Consider the following 13,547-nt stretch of genomic DNA (forward strand, 5'->3'; position numbering starts at 1 on the left):
ACGCCCTACCAAACATTGGGACTCCCAGGGCTAGTGTACCGGGGCGAGGTAACTCCCCTTTAGTCTTAACTTATGCTCCCCAAGTCGGGGACTTAGCTAGGGATAGGCTGGTACCCCCGGGCCCCACGTTCGGGGCCGATGGGGAGATGAGACCTTCAATTCCCGTCCCCGTAGGCTCGGAGGTCCTCATGTTCTTATCCGGGTTCCTCCAGTACGGGGGTTTCCTGAACCCGGACGACATAGGGGATCGGATCCATTCATTTGCTTTAGAGGAATTGAGTCGCGCCCGGGGCATAGATGAGGGTTCATCCCGGGTCATTTTTAGCTTTGACATGCGTGTTTTTGTTTCTGTTTGGTTTACCATCCTAACTCCCTTTTCCGTGCTTTTACAGGGGACTCTGATATGTCAACCCCTGCCAGCGAAATGAGGCGGCTCCTCAAAGACAAGGCGGCCAAAAAGGCGGCCAGGAAGAACAACGAGGTGACGGGCCCGGAGACCAACCTCACCAAGGAATTGTTCGGGACAAAGCTCTGCCCCAGTGGGGGAGCCCTGGCCGCGGTCCCCATCCAAGTCGTGGAGCCTGTTCAGTCTCCGCCCCCACCCAGCACCCCGTAATTGACTTGGAGGCGGGCGCAGCGGTCAGCCGAAGCTCGGGGAAGAGGGGACCGGACGCTGGCGCCGGAGAGGGCAACAACGGGAAGAGGCCCCGGACGAGGCGAACTAGCTCGGCTGAAGAGTCACATGGTGAGAGTCGGCTGGCCACGAAGGAGGTCCCTGCATTGCCCATTCTCCCCATACGTCCGACTCTTCTCGAGGAGGGGGAGTTCGCCTTGCTGGATGAGCAGTCCCGGCTGATCAACTGGACCTGGGAAAACAGTCGGGGCTGGAGGGACGAAACTTATAGAGCCCTGACGATCTACCGTCAGGTTGAATTCACAGAGCGTCCTGCCGATTTCAGCGCTCCTCAGCCAATCGTGGATCAGCCAGCCACCGAAGCGGGCTTCCGCCCTAAACTCGGACAGGACATGGCCCCCCTGGCGGCTGACCTGCTAGACCAGGTGGGGAACACCAAGTCCAACCTCCAGCTCAAGAGGTACGCCACGATAGCCAACCCGGACGTACTGTTCATCTCCCAGGCTCTCCGCCACCAGGCCACCGCGGTAACTTTTACTTGTCTTCTTATATTCCTTCCCTTACTTGTTGATGAGGATTTTATTTTCTAACTTTTCTTTGCTCCAGGTCGACCTGTTGTCCCATCGGAGTGCCGACCTAGTGGCTGAGCTGGCCATGAAGATGGAGACGGCTAAGCTAGAGCTGGAGGCGACCGTGAATCAAAGGGAGGCCGCCAAGGAGGCCCTTGGCCGGGAGATGGCCCATGCTCAGACGGAGCGCGAGGAGTTTGACCGCGCAAAGGTCGGATTGGAAAGGGAGTTGTCCCAGAAATCAAAGGAGGCTGATGAGCGGGCAACATTCTTGGAGGTGGTCGCGACTCAGTCCGTCCTGGATAAGGAGGAGATCCAGGCCTTGAAGGTCTGGGTCTGCGAACTGGGCGACTATCTCCTTGGGGAGAAGGCGGCACACGAAATATCCCGTCGCGAAAAGGAGGAGGCCGAGGGCTTGCTGGATGTCACTTTTGATGAGGCCATTTACATGGCCTGGTGCAAGGACAAGAGTATGAACCTCCTTGTCTTCCCTGATCCGGAGTCAAAGCGGGCCGAGTTCGAGGCCAAGGAGAAGGAGGACGCAGACCTCCGGGCGGACGAGTTGTAGGCCCGAATCCCGGCCTTGTAATTTTATTAGTATTTGGCTTGTAATTAAGTTCAAAACACTGCTACCTTCTTTGGTTTTTATGTAGGCTTCCTTTCGTTATTTCGAGTAGAAATTTCATTTTGTTGCCGCGATTAATTGATTGTGAGGGTTTAGTTCCAGTTCCAACGGCCTGGACTAGATCCAACGACTTAACTCACTGAGTTTTTAATCTTGGCACCAAGTCCAGGGCCATCGGGGCTTATTTTAACCCGGAACCTTGTTTCTCCCTTTATCAGTTATACGCCATGGCTTTGCCCTGGGGAATGCCGGATGCTCTTTTTCCTCGGACCCCACTCATCCGGAGTGGCGTGAGCCTTGGGCTCGGTCCGTTAAAATTATCTATCCCCGGCAATGGCGCCAAAAACTTGTTGATCCCAAAATGGGGTGTTTTAATATTTAAACTCGCAAGTGCACGAATCGTTTCGAAATATAATGTTCATGTAAGTACGAGGTCGAACCCATGGGAGTTGACTAACATCAAAAGAAACTATTTCAAACAAAGCAAGAATATTCTAACCTAGTTCCAAATATTTGATGAGATTTTGTTTTATAAAAATAAAAGACAAGTAATAAAAAGGAGTAAGATTAAATAGAAAAATAGTTTTCAAATGAGATATGTAAAATAAGATTATTAAGATATTAGAATCCACAAAATGCAAGTTCAATAGTATTTATAAGTATATTGATTCCCAAGTTTTGATATAGTTGAAATAAATCACACTATATATTTTTTCAAAATATATTTTCTATTCAAGCACAAGTTACTCTTTCAAAAATGTAGAATTTTTCTTCACTTATATAAGATATAATTTCAAAGCATTAGTTGTGTTACAACCTAATGAAACTACAAAAAATCAAAGAGATTATGTTTAGGCAAAATATGATACTTATGCTCTAAGAATTAGATGTGAACAATTTAATGAAAAACATTTAATCAAAGAATATCATATTTTTGCATAATGAAGAACTAAGTGTAATATGCTTTAACAATCAACACTAGATGAAAAATGCATATCTTTGATAGAAAAATCCATAAACAATGTTGTACAAATGGGAAATCAACATACAACAAAAAATACTATCTAGTTACATTTTGCTTCATCATCATCTTAATAACCTTTGAAAAAGATTAGAAGCTCATAACTAGATTGAAATAAAAATTACAAAATAACATACTTGACATGCTCTTCAAAAGATGAAAATGATAGAGAGAAAATAGTGAAAAGAAGAGAGAAAAATATGTGTAGAAGATGTTGAAAAGATGAAGAATAAGAGCTACCCAAATGGTCTTACAAGACTCTATTTATAGGAAAAATATGGAAATTAAATTAATCAAATTAAAATAAATAAATTGATTAATTTAATTGTGTTGGGAAGTGGTAGGATAAATAGAGTAAGTGTAAGAGTATTGGAAAGATGAAATGTTTGGTTGGGTAAAAGATTAGTGAAAAGTTAGGGTAAAAAAAATAAATTAGGAATGTTTATTTAGGTAAGAAAAATAGGGAAGAGTGAATTGATATTTGAGTGAAAAACATTGGGAATAAAAACATAATTTTTTGGTCTTTTTGTGGCTGTGGCAATGTGGGTTTCAGCTGGGCATTGGAGTGTGATTGGGCCTTGTGGCTGCTTTGTGTGCAGCTGCATGTTGGGCCTTTTTTGAGCTGGGCCCAAGTTGGATGAATGCTGAAGCTTTAGATTGATGCAAATGGGCAGATAGGCGTGAAGGGGCTGTGTGTTGAGTTGCTGAGCTTGGAGTCAAGGTGTGCTGCCACGTGGTGCAAGGTTGGAGCTTTGGAGGCTTGGGCCAGGCGGGCCTTTGATGGCTGGTAGGGAGTGGGCTTTCTTATGGCTTTTTTTAAAAATGCCACTCTTTTCTTCCTTTCCTTCCTTGAAAATACCACAATTCCTTTATTTTTCTTTCTTTTCAAGAGCAAAATGTCATAAATTTCCCTACAAAATAAATATAAAATAAATCATAATACAATATTTTCAACTATAAAATAAATCAATTTAATTCTTTGAAAATATTAATTATAATTTAATTTATATTTTACATTTAAGTTCAATAATACAACATTTTTTTACCACTAACTTAACAATAATAATTCAAATAATTAACTACAACATTTTACAACAAAATACTTATAAAAACACACAAAAATATATAAAATCATGATAAGACTACTAAATTCAAAATAACTTAAAAACTAAATAAATCAATTAAAAACTCAAGAATTAAGCAACAATTAGCACATAAAAAGTGGTAAAATAACTCTATTTTGTAGAGTTATCAGGGGTGGACCGGCCTGGGGCCCAGTCCTCTTAACTTTATACCCCCGGACTCGTTCGTCCAGGGTGGGCCGGCCTTGGCTCGGTCCTCTTTGGTTATACCCCCGGACGTCGTTCGTCTAGGGTGAGACCGGCCTTGGGCTCGGTCCTCTTTATTTTAATCCTTCGGACATCGTTCGTCCGGGGTGGGACCGGCCTTGGGCTCGGTCCTCTTTATTTTAATCCTCCAGATATCGTTCGTCTGGGGTGGGATCGGCCTTGGGCTCGGTCCTCTTTATTCTATACCCCCGGACATCGTTCGTCCGGGGTGGGACCGGCCTCCGGCTCGGTCCTCTTTATTTTAATCCTCCGGACATCGTTCGTCCGGGGTGGGACCGGCCTCCGGCTCGGTCCTCTTTATTTTAATCCTTCGGACATCGTTCGTCCGGGGTGGGACCGGCCTTGGGCTCGGTTCTCTTTATTTTATACCCCCGGACATCATTCGTCCGGGGTGGGACCGGCCTCCGGCTCGGTCCTCTTTATTTTATACCCCCGGACATCGTTCGTCCGGGGTGGGATCAGCCTCCGGCTCGGTCCTCTTTATTTTATACCCCCGGACATCGTTCGTCCGGGGTGGGCCGGCCTTCGGCTCGGTCCTCTTTATTTTATACCCCCGGACATCGTTCGTCCGGGGTGGGACCGGCCTCCGGCTTGGTCCTCTTTAATTATACCTCCGGACATCGTTCGTCTGGGGTGGGACCAGCCTTTGGCTCGGTCCTCTTTAGTTATACCTCTGGACATTGTTCGTCTTGGGTGGGACCGGCCTTGGGCTCGGTCCTCTTTATTCTATACCCCCGGACATCGTTCATCCGGGGTGGGACCAGCCTCCAGCTCGGTCCTCTTTAATTATACCCCCGGACATCGTTCGTCCGGGGTGGGACCGGCCTTGGGCTCGGTCCTCTTTAGTTATACCTCCGGACATCGTTCGTCCGGGGTGGGATCGACCTTGGGCTCGGTCCTCTTTATTCTATACCCCCGGACATCGTTCGTCCGGGGTGGGACCGGCCTCCGGCTCGGTCCTCTTTATTTTAATCCTCCGAACATCGTTCGTCCGGGGTGGGACCGGCCTTGGGCTTGGTCCTCTTTATTTTATACACCCGGACATCGTTCGTCCGGGGTGGGACCAGCCTCCGGCTCGGTCCTCTTTAGTTATACCCCCGGACATCGTTCGTCCGAGGTGGGACCGGCCTTGGGCTCGATCCTCTTTAGTTATACCCCCGGACGTCGTTCGCCCGGGGTGGGACCGTGGGGTTTGCGTCGCCCGTACCTTGTTGGTCCGAGCCGGGACTAGCCTGAGCTTGCGCCCCGCCAGGTATTTTCTTATACCTGGGATACCCCCCGCAAGTGAGCGGAGATGGGTCTGGGTTCACTTGATAAAGATTAGCATAGTTTTACAACATTTCTTTATGAAGTTTTGCACACGCCATTTTCATTGTTTGAAAAAGGTTCACCCTGAGGCGTACATTGTTTACAACGAAAATATTAAACTGGGAAACGCTCTCTGACTACTGATAGTATTTATGGAGATGCTCCGTATTCCAGGCTCGCGGGACTTCCGAGCCATCGAACCGCTTTAAGCGGTATGTCCTGGGGCACACCTCGTGCTGGATCTCGTACGGCCCAGAACCCCCACTCCCGGATCTTGAGTAGCAGGGAAGACTCTTCGCTAGACTAAGTCGCCAGTTCCAAACTTACGGCTTTTGACTTTGGAGTTGAAGTGTCGCGCGATCTTGCCTTGGTACATCTTCAGCTGCACCTGCGACTCTTCCCGAATCTCTTCGATGAGATCTAGTGATTCTTGGAGTAAGGCATGGTTCTGGGCGGGGTCATACGTGTCTCGTGGGTGGGACGGGACAGTCATTTCGATCGGGATGATGGCTTCGCATCCATAGACCATAGAGTAGGGGGTGTGTCCGGTTGACGTCCTCTCGGTCGTCCGGTACGCCCATAGTACGCAGGGCAGTTCCTTGGGCCATTTGCTCTTACAGGCCTGGAGTTTTTTCTTCAGCGTCCCCTTCAGGATTTTGTTCGCGGCTTCTGCCTGCCCGTTTTCCTGGGGCCTGGCAACTGCGGAGAAGCTCTTCACTATACCGTGCCTTTCGCAAAAATCCATGAAGTAGGCACGGTCGAGCTGCTTCCCATTGTCGGACACGATTTTGTAGGGGAGGCCATACCGACACACTATGTTATTGATGACGAAATCTAAGGCCTTTTTGGAAGTGATTGTGTTCATGGGCTCCGCCTCAACCCACTTCGTGTAATAGTCCACGGCCATGATGGCATACTTTACCCCTCCTTTCCCGGTCAGGAGGGATCCGACGAGATCAATCCCCCCACACTACGAAGGGCCAGGGGCTAGTCATCAAGGTTATCTCTGTCGGGGGGGCCCGTGGGACCTTCGCATATCTCTGGCACTGTTCGCACTTGCAGACGTAGTTAATACAGTCTTTCTTCATGGTTGGCCAGAAGTATCCTTGGCGCAGGATCTTCTTGGATAGGCTGGGCCCGGCAGTGTGATCTCCGCAAAAACCTTCATGCACTTCATGCATGATGGCGCTCAGCTCAGTCCCGGACACACACCTGAGGTAAGGCACGGATAAACCCCAGCGATAGAGTTTTCCGTCCATCATGACATATTGGGGGACTTGGTACTAGAGTTTCCTGGCTGCGGCCTGGTCGGCTGGAACTTCCCCGGTAGACATGTAGCGGATGAGCGGTCCCATCCAAGAAGTGGAGTGATCGACGGTGTGGACCACGGGGGCCCTGATGCTCGGGACGGGGAGATGGTTGACGGGGACCAGTTCGGCCAGCTCTGCCTCGGCGTCGGTGGCCAGTTTTGCTAGTGTATCCGCGAAGACATTTTGCTCCCGGGGGATCTGGCGGATGGAATGCTTTATGAATGCCTGTAGCATTTCCCTCATTTGAGTCACGTAGGCCGCCATTCTCTCTCCTTTAGTCTGATATTCCCCCGAGATTTGTCTGACAACTAGCTGGGAATCGCTGTAGATTTCCAGGTTCACTGCCCCTACCTCCCGGGCCAAACGCAAACCGGCTAGGACAGCTTCATGCTCCGCCTCGTTATTCGATGCCTTGATCTGGAAACGGAGGGCATTTTGTAACTGGTGCCCCTGCGGTGATACCAAGATGATCCCAGCCCTGGCCCCGGCCCCGGCCCCGTTTTCATTCGAGGCTCCATCCACAAAGAATTTCCATATGGGTGTCGCGGGGGCTTCAGGAATATTTGTAACGCCCTGGCTACCCCAGAACAGTTACGGTGAACGGTGAACCAGAAATTTGACCCGCTACCCGAGTCCTTTGGTTAAAAACGTGATCTAAGTATCATTAACAGGTTAAGGTGTAAAACCAGTAAAAAGGAAAGGGCACTTTTCATTAAGTAAATAAACTGCTCATGAGCCTTTTTAAAATGTTTACAAGTAGTTCAAGTTACAAAAGAGTTGCTACAGTTCCATATATACAATCTCCGCCGGCCTAAGCGGCAAAAATAGGGAAAACCCCTAGTCCCTCTGAGAACTCCTTGACCGTGGCGGTCAAGCGGCCCTGTATGTACATCACATCACCCAAGCTCTCCACTCAGGGTTGGCCATGCTTTTCCTTTCCTTTACCTGCACCACATAGCACCCATGAGCCGAGGCCCAGCAATAAAACATAACAAAACATGATATAATATCAACAACGATCATAATAACCCTCTAGGACTATCAGTCCAACAAATAGGTGACAACAGCCAAAAGTCACAATAATGAGCATCGCTCCCTCTTGCCATGTGACGATAGGGTCACCGGGGCTTAACTGAATAGTGATTCATTTATAAGTTCGTTTAGGACAGGTGTATGGTGAATGGTCACCAACATAACCCTCCTCCCGACCCTAGAGTCGTGCCATGGACAACGTCCCTTGGCCGTGTGACAAACAGTCACCGGGGTCATATACCTTGGCCATAAACATCTGGTCATAGACCAGGCAAGCGCTTATAAGTTCTTCGACCTTAGGGTCGGTCTGGCATTAATGCTTTAGAGCCATTCAATGGATAATTCTCGACCTTAGAGTCGGTCCCTGACTAGTCAGTGTCTCAACAGGTAAACAACGTTCAACAGCATTTAATATGCAATCCATGTCCACATATGTCAACCAACATGCCTCAAGTATCAAACCACGCATGTCATATACCTATACAGGGTGCAACTGTATTCAAACACCGTTTTCTCACCTCTGGTTCGAGTGAGTATTATAATATGAACGACCCCTGAGAACGATCAATCTTTAACTTCCTTGACGGTCACCTGGTCATAACCAAAATATAGGATTCATCAATAAAAATGATAACTGAGGGTTCCCAAACCAAATCCCAGCCCCCGAGACCTCAAAAACTACCCAACCGGGTACTAGGTCCAACCCCGAGGCCTATGGTTTGAATCCCTAAGCTAAAAACCATTTTCTAGCAAATTTGGCCTCTTGGGCCGCGGCCCCAAAAAGCCGTGCCGCGGCACGCCCCTAAGCCTCATCTGCCAGACGCACCTGGGCCGCGGCACACAAAAGCCGTGCCGCGGCACCCAGCCCAGAAAGGCTAGAACGGCCACCCACGAACCAGATTTTCTCCCTGTTCGTTTCCCTCTCAAACCAGACCTCCTAACCCTCTTTAAACCTCTTCCAAACTTGTAGTTAAACCCCCAAACCTTACCTATAACACCTCCTCACCAAAACCCAATCAACTAACACCAAAAACTCCCTTTAATCCTCACTCCCCACATCAAAATCCTTGAGTTAAAAACCAAAACGAAAACAGAGTACTAACTGAAATTAATGGCGAAAACTCACCTTGAGACTAGCTTAAACCTCCCACACAGGCTAACACAAGTGCTCCAACCCAGCCTTGAGTTCCTCTAGCTTGAATTATCACCAAGAACACAAAACTCTCAAAGAAGCAATGAAGGAGATGGAGCAAGGAGGATGTACGGGAATGGAAGAGGCAAACTCTGTTTGTTCTACAGCCTTCAGCCACTAAACCTTATGTAAATCCTCACTAAAATGACCAAAATGCCCTTATACCATTTCAAGCCTCTTAAACCAACCCAAGGGCAAAACTGGTACTTCTAACTTAACCCGTTAATCATAATTAACGCTTCCCAATTCCCGCTAACCTCAAAATCCTCAAACACCAATATTTCATAACCCGTTACCCTAAAATCCCCGGTAACGCTATAACCTTTAATATCACCCCGAGACTCACCCCGAGCCCCGAGCTCAAACCTGTTAAGACCAAACCGATAAATCATGTTTAAGGATCGTCTCATGTCGGAATACTCGAACCAATCCACATTATAATGTGGTCTCACAATATATCATTATCATACAAACAAGTATTCAATTATACCCTCAACAGGCCAAATTACCAGAATACCCCTGTAAACAGATGTGGACTCACATGCATGCATTTAACATCATATGATAATATAATTCTCATAAACATGCATAAACACATTTAATGGCATAATTAAACAGTTATGGCCCTCCCGGCCTACTAATCCAGCCATTAACCATAATAGGGAATCCGGGGCATTACAACTATCCCCTCCTTACAGAAATTTTGTCCTCGAAATTTACCTGAACAGCTCGGGATACTAACTCCGCATATCAGACTCCAGCTCCCAGGTCGCCTCCTCGACCTTGCTGTTCCTCCACAATACCTTAACCAAAGGTATCGTCTTGTTCCTGAGGACTTTATCCTTCTGATCAAGTATCTGAACAGGCTGCTCCTCAAAGGAGAGATCTGGTTCAAGCTCCAGATCTTCATAACTCAAGACATGTCTCTCATCAGATACATACCTCCGAAGAGCGGATACATGGAACACATTATGCACGGCTGACAACGCCGGAGGCAAAGCTAGGTTGTAAGCCACTTGACCAATCCTCTCCAGGATCTCAAATGGACCTACAAACCTGGGACTCAGCTTGCCTTTCTTCCCAAACCTTCTCACCCCTTTCCATGGCGAGACTCTAAGGAAGACATAGTCTCCTACCTGGAACTCCACGTTCCTGGGTTTGGGATCTGCATAGCTCTTCTGTCTACTCTGAGAAGTAAGCATCCGAGCTCTAATCTTATCAATAGCCTCACTGGTCCTCTGAACCGCCTCAGGACCTAAGTATCTCCTTTCACCTGTCTCATCCCAATGAATGGGAGATCTACACTTCCTACCATATAGCATCTCATAAGGTGCAACACCAATGGTAGACTGATAACTGTTATTATAGGATAACTCAATCAAAGGCAGATACTTACTCCATGATCCACCGAAGTCTAGCACACATGCCCGCAGCATGTCTTCCAGTATCTGGATCGTCCTCTCAGATTGCCCATCTGTCTGAGGATGATAAGCTGTACTGAACTTCAGTCGTGTACCCATGGCTGTCTGTAAACACTTCCAAAACTTGGAAGTGAAAGTAGGGTCCCGATCTGACACGATCGACCTAGGAGCTCCATGGAGGCACACGATCTCTCTCACATAGAAATCTGCATACTGGTCAACAGTATAAGTAGTCCTTACTGGTAGAAAGTGAGCTGACTTGGTATAGCGATCCACTATCACCCAAATGGAATCATGCTGACCAACTGTCCTGGGCAAGCCCACCACAAAGTCCATTGTGATGTCTTCCCACTTCCACTCTGATGCTCAGCCTTGACCTGCTGACATGTCAAGCACTTAGCCACATATTCTACTACATCTCTCTTCATCCCTGGCCACCAGTACAACGATCTTACATCCTGGTACATCTTCGTGGTGCCTGGATGCAAAGAGTAAGGTGTAGTATGAGATTCATCCAGAATCTCCCGCCTCAACGCAGTGTCTAACGGAACACATATCCGTCCCTTGTATCTTAATAACTCCAAGTCCGACACTGTATAATCCCTGGATGCTCCAGCCAGAACATCCTCTCTAATCTTGATCAGTTGTGGATCACTCAACTGACCCTCTTTAATCCTCTCTAACAGCGTGGACTGTAGCGTAACATTGGCCAATTGGCCCACCAGCAACTCTATACCAGCTCTGGTCATATCATCAGCTAACTCTCTGGCTATCAGCCTAATACCATGAATCTGTCCCGGACCCTTCCGGCTTAAAGCATCTGCTACCATGTTGGCTTTCCCTGGGTGATACAGAATCTCACAATCATAATCTTTCACTAATTCCAGCCAACGCCTTTGCCTCATGTTCAAGTCCTTCTGGGTGAAGAAGTACTTCAGGCTCTTGTGGTCTGTATAAATCTCACACTTCTCTCCATAGAGATAGTGCCTCCATATCTTTAAAGCAAAAACCACCGCTGCCAACTCTAAGTCATGAGTAGGATACCTCTTCTCGTACTCCTTCAGTTGACGGGAAGCATAAGCTATAACTCTCTCTGACTGCATCAAGACACAGCCCAATCCCTGATGAGAAGCATCGCAGTATATCACAAACTTCTCCTGGTCTGTAGGAAGACTCAGAACTGGAGCTGTAATCAATCTCTGTTTCAACTCCTGGAAGCTGTTCTCACATTTATCTGACCACACAAACTTCTGACCCTTGCGTGTCAACTCAGTCAACGAAGTAGTAATCTTTGAAAACCCTTCTACAAAACGTCTGTAATACCCTGCCAATCCAAGGAAACTCCTAATCTCAGAAGCATTCTTTGGCCTTGGCCAATCTCTGACCGCTTCAATCTTTGATGGATGTAATCCCCTCCTTACTGACAATATGCCCAAGAAAGGACACCTGAGACAACCAGAATTCACACTTCTTGAACTTTGCAAACAATCTGTGTTCTCTCAATCTCTGTAAAACTAACCTCAGATGATGCTCATGCTCTGACTCAGTCTGAGAATATACCAGAATATCATCGATAAAGACGATCACAAACTGGTCCAAATAATCCTTGAACACCATGTTCATCATATCCATGAAAGCGGCAGGGGCATTAGTCAACCCAAATGACATAACTAAAAACTCATAATGCCCATACCTAGTACGAAAAGCGGTCTTCGGTATATCTCCCTCCTTAACCCTCAACTGATGATAACCAGAACGAAGGTCAATCTTAGAGAATACCGTCTTACCCTGCAACTAATCAAACAGATCATCTATCCTTGGCAAAGGATACCGGTTCTTAATTGTCAGCTTATTCAGTTCCCTGTAATCTATGCACATCCTCAGAGAACCATCTTTCTTCTTCACAAACAGAACTGGCGCACCCCAAGGTGAAAAGCTAGGTCTGATAAAACCCAAATCCAACAGCTCTTGCAGCTGTACCTTTAATTCTTTCAACTCAGCTGGGGCCATTCTGTATGGTGCTCTAGACACTGGCGCCGTCCCTGGGGCCAGTTCTATAACGAACTCAATCTCTCTGTGTGGTGGCAACCCTAGAAAATCCTCTGGAAACACATCCAGAAACTCACACACAAGTCTAGTATCCTCTGGTCTCACTGGCACGACCTTGGTGGTATCAACCACACTGGCTAAGAATCCAATGCAACCCCCTTGCAATAAATCCCTAGCCCTCAATGCAGAAATCATAGGAATACGGGGTCCATGCACAGTACCAACAAATACAAAAGGATCCTCACCCTCAGGGCGCTCTTTTGGTCCTCCCGGACAGTCCCAGGCGCTCTTTTGGTCCCCCCGGACAGTCCCTACCCCTCCGCTATCGCATGGGAACTTCATGCAAAGATGACGGATGAAGGTGATGGCTCCGAACTCGACCAATGCAGGTCGCCCAAAAATGACGTTGTAGGCGGTGGGGCAGTCCACCACTACAAAGGTGCAGAACTTGAACGAGTGCTGCAATTCATTCCCCTGCGTAACCAGCAGCTGGATCTTCCCCATGGGGAGAAGTGCATCTCCGTTGAAGCTGTAAATCTGGGTTGGGCACGATGCCAGATCCACTTCAGTCAAGCCAATGGTGGTGAAAGCAGGCTTGAACAATAGGTTGACGGAGCTCCCGTCGTCCACCAACACGCGGGACACCAACTTGTTGGCGATTTGAGCATCAATGACCAGCGGGTCGTGGTGCGGAAAGTGGACATTGTAGGCGTCGTCCTCCGTGAAGGTTATGGGGAGGTTCATCAACTTAGGGCGTTGAGCCGAGGCCTGGACAAGGGCGCATACCTCCTGATCGTGGTCTAGCTCGCTTAGGTAGCATTTCTGGTCGTTCCGGGACAATCCTCCCAGGTGAGGTCCACCCGAGATGGTGGCCACATGTCCATCGACCCGAGGGGGTGCCGCCCCAGAGGGGTAAGGCATTCCGGGGCCGGGAACCTGCGAGACGGGGGCCCCCTGAGGGGCCTGCGCCGTGGGTCCCTATGCATACTCTCCCTGGGGGGGTATGCCCGGGGCGTTCCCGGGACCGCGGGTTGTTC

The sequence above is a fragment of the Humulus lupulus genome, chromosome 5 (genome assembly GCF_963169125.1).
Source record: "Humulus lupulus chromosome 5, drHumLupu1.1, whole genome shotgun sequence".
Taxonomy (NCBI): domain Eukaryota; kingdom Viridiplantae; phylum Streptophyta; class Magnoliopsida; order Rosales; family Cannabaceae; genus Humulus; species Humulus lupulus.